The sequence below is a fragment of the Tetrao urogallus genome (genome assembly GCF_951394365.1).
Source record: "Tetrao urogallus genome assembly, chromosome: 20".
Classification (NCBI taxonomy): Eukaryota; Metazoa; Chordata; class Aves; order Galliformes; family Phasianidae; genus Tetrao; species Tetrao urogallus.
In genome coordinates, this window is record NC_136833.1 from 3,370,184 (window position 1) to 3,379,797 (window position 9,614).

Consider the following 9,614-nt stretch of genomic DNA (forward strand, 5'->3'; position numbering starts at 1 on the left):
TTTAAGAATGAGGCAGTTAGTTGGACCAGTTACAGATCAGTCGATGACTCATGGATGAATACAAGAAAACATTGCTGGGCTTTGGTGGCTTTTTTTTAAAAGACTGTGTCACACTAAACTGAAAAACAAATCAGCATCTAAGGTTTTGGCCATCTTGTGAAGTCTGGCCTCTTGTACCCTGGTGTGCCTAACAGCGCGGTATTTCATTCCATCTTCACTTCATGAAGGTTGAGCTGTTCAGGAGCCAGCAGGCGTGTTCCTGCTCAGCCCATCTTCATCATGAATAAGTCTACGTTGATTTCATTGCAAAACAGAACTTTTTTGGTAACATCTTGGCTCTCAACTTTTTAATGAAGGATTTAGCTATAGACTATGGGTATCTTTCCCCACTCCTACAGAGAACTCCACTTAAGTTGCATCTGAAAACCATTCAGTGTGCCAGCTTACCGCATCGGGAAGCTCTTGTTGCTCTTTACTCGATATCACTCCTGCAACTCATTCTCTTCTACAGACTGCAGGACCTCCAGTGAGTACTGGCATCATCCATCCATCGCACTGCTTTATTAGGGCAGTGCCGTGCAGAGCTGACCGCGTCTGAGAGCGCCAGGAAATGGGAGCGGCCGGGAGGCGCCGCCGCGCTGCGCCGCAGGGTGGCGCCCAAGTAGCGGGCGCACAGAGCCGGGAGCGGCGGCTATCCAGCAGCACGGAGCCGGTGCTGCAAACAAAGGGAGCTGGCGGCCGTCCTGCTGCAGCCCTGGCTTCAGGAGTTGTAGGTTCTCCTTCTGCTTTCTTTACCGTTTCTGTTTCCTGTTACTTGAGCCAGGTACCAGCCCTGCCCTGGTAGCAGCTCTGTTCCGCAGGCATCGCTTTAAACCCCATCCTCTGCTCCAGTGTCACTTCGCTTTTAGACTTTTTGATGCTATACTGATTGGCATTTTGTTCTGTCTGCGGCACAGGTTTGTAGGTCAGATTGTCATACAGCAACTCAGCGCTGAGCAGAACACAACTCTGCCCCAGCTGCTGGTAGCAGACATCTCCCTCTCCCTTCCCTCAGCGTTCCAAGCCACGTCTTTCCACCTGCTCAGGTTCGCACTGCTGGGTACAGTCTGTGGCCAAAAGGTCCGCAGTGACTTAGCCTTGCTCTGGCAGCTTTTATAAGCATCATTCTTTGGTAACTGTTCTGCCTCTAACAGTCTATTTCTCATTTTCTCAGACCAAGATGTTCATGTTTGTGCAGACAACACCAAGCAAAAAGATTCTATAAAACTTTGTCACCGTTCACTTCTGACTGCAGGAAACCACTGAACAGTGCAAGTTAACTTTTTTTAGGTAGGATTACAGCTCATTTCTTTATAGACAAACATTTTTCCTTCCTTCTTTGTTCATTTCTGTCAGTCAGGATATAGACTGCCTTGGAACAGAGCACAGTGTTTGCCTGCAGAGTTCCCAGTAGGTGTGCCCGGTGTCAGTGCAATGCAATGAGCACTTCTTATCCCCAGCATCCTGCTTCACCATTTCCATTCTGATGGTTCATTTAGGCATGCGATCTCATAGCTGTGTCATGCAAGAAGTCACCAGCAGCTAAATCCTTCTATGGTAGCAGCAAGTTGGAACCTGTTTATTGCAGGCATTTGGCACTCGTCCATGCACACAGCAGTGTATTTTCTTACCCCGTTCTGCATCTGGCTGTGCTAGCAGAAGTTGTTTTGATGGCTGAACCTGACAAATGCAACCGAGAATGCCCAGATGAGCACATGCGTTTGGTGACGGTTAGAGCTGGTGGCTGACACTCAGCAGGCCAAGCTGTGGCAGTTGTATGCACTTAGGAAGCTGCCTCGTTTCAAACAGAGCATTCAACTGAGTTCATCTTCTTAGCTGTTACTCACCGAGGGAGTCCTTGGCCGTGACTCATGTGGAGCATCCTGCTTGTCCAGGCACACACTCGGCAGCTGGGCAGCAGCCCTGGTGGCTCTCAGTGCGCTGTCGCTCCACCTGACTGAGCACCTGCCATTACTCGGCCTCAGCCCTGCCCTGTGCTGCCGTTCTCCTTAGCAGGAACGAGCCGGTGGTGCCAGCAGGAGGCAGCTGGTGAGGAGATGCGCTCACAGGCAGCGCTCTGTTAACCGGCTCAGACTTGTGGAAGCAGCATGCATTACAGCCGCTGGGGCGTTCCTGCCGGTTTAATTAAAACCAGGTGAGATCCTGCCAACACACGTGCCATGCCTGCAATCTAGATGGCACCGTTCACACACAGGAGATGTGAGAGCTTCCAGTTTCCACTGAAGAGTTTTCAAGAATCTACTACAAAGTGCCCTTGGATTACAGCTCCTCTGAGTGATGCACGTTCACCAAATACTTGTTCCCCTGTTGTTCCCAATACTTGTTCCCTGGCCAGAAGGAAGGAAGCCTTGGTGCTCCGCTGCTGACTGAAGTTTGAGAAATTCTGCAGCTGTAGTTTGTTGAATCTGCTCTATCTCAGGGTATCGTTTGTGGCCAAATTTAGACATGATTAACATTCAGGTAATAACTAACGGGTTAAAATACTGTTATGAAATGCTGAGTATATTAGAATTAAATTCAGAAGCTGAACAATAAGGAATCAACCGTGCACGACTGGATTGCCAGTGAGTGCTCTCCAAATCGCTGCAGGCAGAGCTAACAGCACGAGCCACTGCCCAGTTGTGCATCACTTGCTTTTGCATGCATCTCATGGGACAACTGTTTAACCAGGAATGATCCGTCCAGACTAACAGTAATTTTGAGCCCAGAACACTTCACAAGCAGTTTTCTGTTACTAAATAACTTCAAGAAAACCAACCAAACCACTTGTTTCACTATGCTCCTAATTGAAAAACACCTGCTTAGGAGATTCTCGATCTGTGAGTTTCAACAAATGTCACATTTTTTAATTACATCCTTTGTGTCACCTCAGCCTGCATTTCCGCTTGGAATGCTTTCTCTACACAGCACTATGCACACATGCAGTAAAGTTCACCTCTTTGCTCATCGCTTATGCATAATCCACGTACAGCTTTCATCTTTTGTCTGGGGAAGGATGCTTGTTCAGCCTCTAATACACCTTTAGAATTAAGAAACAGACTGCAACTGTATGAACACATCGTGAAGGGCTTATCCAAACGACTCCTTTCACAGGTGACATTCTCCTCAGCTGTATCCGTGTAATCCTGCCACAAATGAAAATAAGAGCAAGAACAAACCCTCTTTGCAAGTGAGCACATTTTGCATTTGCATTAGACAAGAGGGGAAGCAGCACATCAGTGGAGCAGAGCTGCTGCTTCTAGCTGAGATTTATTCGAGCACAGAACAGCTTGTGGAGGTCAAGAAAAGTGAGGCATTATAGTTACCATCAAAGACACTGCCAGCTATCCAATTTCACTACGTTTGCCTCTACCACTTCTTTTAACTCCAGCTCAAGTGTAATGTACATCTGATAACTGGATTTATCACATTTCAGGATTGTGGACAATTCTGTCACAGTCATAGCAAGAAAATGGCTGTGAAATCTGCACGGATTTGGAAAGAAGACAAAACCTATGGGATTAAACATCTGTTTAACCTGTATTTTGACCTTTCTACCACAGTAAAACATTAATTCCTAGAAGAGCTATTAGGTGATCATTGCAGCTTTCACTTTTATTACACCAGAGACCTCTTAATTAAGAAGACAGAACAACAGATAAGGAGCCATTTATTATGAGTAATGACAAACAGACATTGACAGAACTAAAATAGAGGCCTTTCCCTGTGATGTCTCTCTTTACCTAGCCTTGCTAGCTTCAGACGAAAAAAGAGACCATTCCACAAGCGAACACAGAATCTTAATCACTATGGAGAATGTTAGAATTGGGGTTATTCAAAAACTTGAATAAAGAGATTTAAATTCACAGTGCTCTAATTTAGTGCCTTCATTTCCCAGAAGCATGTCCAGCACAAAGCAAAGTAACGAGCTCTCTTACTGCTTCCAGTAAGGCAAAGCGTGCGCTGTGCTCGCCGTGTTGGTAAGTAAGTGCATGAGCTCTCTGTTGCTGTGCATAATTGCTAGAACTGGGAAATTCTGCCAGCAACAGAAGAAAACTTGTCATTTTGAGGCTCTTATTCACACTAAACCCACAATGCTGACATTTATGACAGCTATTCAGCAAATATGTGGAAATACTGAAACTTATAAAGTGATTTAGATAGGAAATAGGGATTAGAATATACTCATAGTGCCACTGATGGTTACCCACCTTGGGCAGAGGGAAGCTTCCACTTCGACAAGAGAACCAATGCAGAAAGTGGCCACACTCACTTCCTGCGCATCTTTGGTTTGATTCTTATCAGCTATTGGTAATGAAGTTGGCTCGGCCAGTCCAACGCCTGCCTCTAATGAAACAAAGACAACAAAAATCCATGAAGACGGAGAAAACAAGGTGAAGGACAGTCTATTAGTTATATCAGCAATCCAGGAACTGAGCAGTTGGGAACCGTTCCTTCTTTCATGCAATTTGACCAGGTATTTTTAGCACTGTCTTCCACTAGAAGACCAGACACATTCACATCCTATTTTCTATCCATTCACTCCATTCATAACATCCTTCCATCCACTCTTTCTATTACCAGCAGTTTTGCCTGGTCTGAAGATGTCTTACAAGGTCTTCCATATAAAAGTAAAAGTATGTGAATAAACTGGGGCCTTTCTTTTTATCTTGCCTGGAACCATGCTGGTATTTGCACAGTATATGCATTTTCAATCCAGCACTGTAACACAGTCTGACAGGCTACTAAGAACAGAATCTTCTTCTCATGGTTCTAGTAGCTATTTCTGTTTAAAACAAGTTAAGGAGCAGTGAAATAACAAGTATTTCTTTTTTTCTTATGGCAAATCTCTGTTCCATACTCAAAATAGCACTTCAGACACTTTTCATTAGTAGTCTTTAGTCACGGTCCTTTGTAATGTAACACGGTTGTCTTAAGCTAAAAACAACTCACAGCAGAAAGTAATACCCACACTGGGCTAAAGCTCCTATCAATAAGAGCATTGATATCAGCTGCAGCTGGCATGTTTGCTTGAAAAAACAAAAAACCTCTGAGTTTGTACCAGAAAGGTGCTGGAACATGTCATGATTTTGAATAGGAGCACAGCCCAAAGAGCTGCAAGCTTACTGTGCCAGAGCATCCCAAGAAGAAAATAACATTGCCAAGTACTTCTTGTGCTTTATAAGCGACGGTCAGCCACTGTTTGATGAGCGATATCGTCACCTTGCAAAATGTGAGCAACAGCAAGGAGTCCAACCAGTTCAAAGAGCAAAGCAAAACTTCAAGTGCCATGCTTTGATTTAAAGTGAGCATCTGTCCTTTTAAAACCAGTCCCACTCCAAATAAAACGTGAAGTTAGGGCATACAGACTGACACTGGGATCAGTAAGTACAAAATACACGTGCAGGCCAGGCTGGCTGCAGAATTGTCAGAGGAAGTCAAACGACCAACCCGTGGGTGTCACTGGGTGCGTGATTAGGAGCAGCCCGTTGGGTGCTGGCCCAGCCTTGACAGCAGGAGCTTCATCTGCAGGTGCAGAAAGAAATGGAGTTCATCTTTTGAGGTTCTTGAACAAGTTCATACTGATGCCTGGTTGTTTGGGGCTGAGAACTCAGCAGGGATTTGAAAAAGGAAGGTAGCCCTTGTTGTTTTCCCTTTTCCAAATTATGAGTAAAATTATGCTGCAGGAAGCTTAAGCTTGTGGGAGGATAGGATCTGCTAGTATTCATATTTTTGAAGTTGGGGAGCTAAAAACAACCTTTCCTCCCTCATTAATATCTCCTTTGCACTGTAACTTCACTGAAATAATCAGTTAAAAACTCACAGCAACTAATAAAAGATATCAAGTAATACTTAATGGCTTAAAAAAAAAACCAACAAAATTGAAGTTGTGAACACATACCTGATGGTCTCAAATTAATGATACTCTTGTCCCACAGGAGATGAACACCCTGTCGAGCACGGCGTATCTGCTCTTATTCAGGTAAAGAATTAACAATTATAGATGTAAAATATGATTAACATAAATTATGTAAATTAAGATTTCCTGCTTGCCATTTAAAATCATGTCCCAATTATTTAAATATCTATTCTACACCTACAATAGGAGTATCAAACACGAGAAGTGTGTTTTAAGTTCAGACTTCAAATCTACATAGAAATACCCATTTTCAAACATTCGCCTTCATTTCCTTCACACGAGAGCTCTGACGTTTATTTTCTCGCAGTAACAGCCCAGCATTTCAGACAAGGCAAATCGATTTCGACCTGCCTCCTATTTCACATCCTTGTATCGGCTCCAAGGATTGAGAACTGACGCAGCAGTGGATCTCATGACTGCTTTCCATCAGGTTTATTAAACTGACTGGCAATTAGGTCAGGCTTTGCAGGCAGCAAAAGATTTCTCAGACTCAGTTCTTGGGAAATACAAGTTAGAAAAATGCCTTTTTTCAGCTGAGTTTAACCCTTCCCATAACAATTTTGATTCTCAGTGCAGCCATTAATTTCTACTGCTTTCATCTCCTGCTTGACTTTTAAGTTTACTGTTTTTCACTAATTATGAGGGAAGAAATGCAATGCACTCTCAAAAAACCATGTGCACATTGCCTAAAATGAACACCTCTAAAGCAGGCATTTTGCCCTGGTCCTGGCTAATGAGAGCAAAGTCTTGGTTTCCCAGCTGAGAGTGCTCTCTCTTTTAGTAACAGCATAAACCTGCATAAAGTTTAGAGCAAGGTCACTTGGTCACTTGGGTTTATGCAGGTCTTAAAGCGGGCCATCCTGCCAACAGGCTGAGCCAACACTACTGGAAGGATCCATAAGGCTTACCTGCAGTTCCAGAAACGCTTTTACCATAACCGTTCCCCTCAAGGTAGCTTCATACCAGAAACCTTATCCAAAAGTCATGTCATGACACGAGAGGCGTCATCCCTTGGTGAATGACTTAGCTGACATCCACGTCTCTTCTAAACAATTATTTTCTACCTTTTGTTCCACTTTCAAAACCTTTATCTGCGGTCGGTGACCCGGGCGGAATACTGCTGGGCTTAAGGGATGATGGACAGACGCATGGCAAGGTTTGAACATCAAAGCCATTGTGGTTTCATGTATCAGGGAATGGAAGTCAGGACTGGCTCCAATTTCTGGCTCCTGTACGGGCTTGCTCTGGCATCTTGGGCACATCACTGCAGCACCGCAGCCTGCCATCCACATCAGCCTAACAATCTGTACTCTTACAGAAGAAGTGGAGATTCTTAACTCTGTGGGGATCATCAAGGATTAGTGTTAACCCAGCCGGACTCTGCTCTCAGTTGTAGAATCTGAACACTGCTACAGTGCAAGCAAATAGAAACATTTTCATCCTGCTCCGCACTGAGGTATGTTCTGAAGAGATGTGTTGTAGTGACTGCAGCTGCCCCAGCCCAGCTTTCTCTCTGGTTGCCTTACTAATGGTTCACTGGTCCATTTTTTTCCAGGAAACCTCCCTTCACACGCAAACCCACATCCAGTGAAATGTGAGCCCAACAGTATTCGAGTAAGAGCTAAACTTCTGAACCTGTTTCATAGCGGCAGCCTTGAGCTTACAGAGTGCGTCTGCACAGAACGGAGTGCTCAGCACCAGCTTCAATCTTTATTTATGGGTCAGACGTAATCAGAACCAAAACAGCTTTCAGTTTTCGTTATGCTGTTATTCAAGCAGGGAGCTGTGAATCAAAGACAAAAGAAGTGAATTGCTGTCTCTTTTTTCCCAAGTTCTCTCTGATAAGCAATTTTCAGAGCACTGGCTTTCATGGTACATCCACGGCACTGGTTGGATGTCACTTTTTTTACGATAGGAAGAACTAATTTAGATTTTACTGTTTGTGTGCAACTGTGGTCAAGAATCATTCTAAAAGAGCTTCCGTCAAGTAAACTACTTATATATCAGGGAATGTACAGCTAAAACAAGTGTGAGAGGGTGCACAGGTACACACAGCTCAGCAGACTGATATTTTTTCCTGCTAAAAATTTAGATCCAGAATATAAGACTTGAAACATGTATAGACTTCACTGTTAGAAACAGCAGAAACAACCTGATTTGCTTGGTATCAACTGCAAGAAATTCAAACTTGCAAGTGTTGTAATGAGTACAACATGGTCCCCACTTCCCTAAGAGGAACTTTTTTTTAAGCCTAAAATTGATACCTCACATTGTTACCATTTAAAATGTCTTCTTGCTGATTCCAGCATGTAAAATTAGAGGAACGCTGCTGAACGTGTTACAGGGAGCTATGTCTGCCTTACCATCGGCTTCTTGCTTTTGCCAAGAAGCTGAAGTAGAGCAGCAGATGTTGCTAACAGTATGAATCCAGACAGAAAATTCTCCCTTGAACAGCAGCTATGCCTGGTGTAATCTGTGACTTGTGTTGTGAGTGAGGAACTGGGAGAGAAAGTCAAATAAAACATGTTCAATCAAAGCAAGATGCTGAAGGTGACAAAAAAAAAAAAACCTTCCAGAATTTTCTATTCTAACTACAAGATGAATCATTATGAATACACCCTACTAAGGGAAAAAAGATTGATGCAGCAAGGACCACAGCAAATGTCTATAAGATCTGACAATCATCATACAAGAAATAGTTACAGGAAAGAAAAGGCAGTCTAAATTCTTTATTGCCTTTCTATTTAATGCAGAGATGGGAGAGACTGCAGCAGACAGGCAGCGAGTCAGAGATGGTAAAGCTAATTTAAGAAATTAATTTCTCCTTTCCTGCGATCTTCTCCTAAAATGTACTGGGTATTGCTTCACCAAACATTTGGGATAAGGTGTTTGTGCATAAGGAGTGTAGAAGCTGGATATTAACAGAACAGATCACTTTATCTAGCCACAGAAATGCCTTTGTCTCTTTACAGATAGCCAGTTGTGAGCAAGGACAAACATGAACTGCAAGCCAACAGAGTTCTGACTTCACTGTGGCATGACAGCTTCATTTTCATGATGGGATTCCACAGAGTCTCTACTGTTGTAAAGAAGCACTAAACAAGTTCATGTCACCTGCCCTGACCAGCAGTAGACGTGTTCTGCAATTCGCAGCTGCACACTGATTTGACAGAGCAAGGTGAGGGTACTTTCAATTTCCAGAGCTCCTGTAAAGGGACAGATATTACTTTTGTAAAAGAGGATTAAATCTGCTGGTAGAATAAAGGAATCCAGGTCACCTATGCCTGCTTAAACCATATCCTTCCTCTTGCAGCCCACAGTCTTTTATGTTCCTCACAAGAAAATCATACATAAGCCACAGGAGACTTTCCTCTTAAGTAAGGTGACTGCCAGTGAGTGACCTAATGGTGAAATTCAGGATTATTTTGATTATGTTGCAATAGAAGTAGAGTTCTTTTACATAACCTTTCAGTCTGCAGTGCTGTGGTTAGGTCCTCTATTAATAGCGCTGTCAGAAATGTGTGCTCATGCCTGAATTGACTCAGGTACAGAAAGTTGAGTGAATTTAGTGCTGGCTTAACTGACATTGTGAACAGAGCCTATCTTTTATTCCTGAAACAGAAATACCACCCGGAATAGTGTCACTTCCCATCAA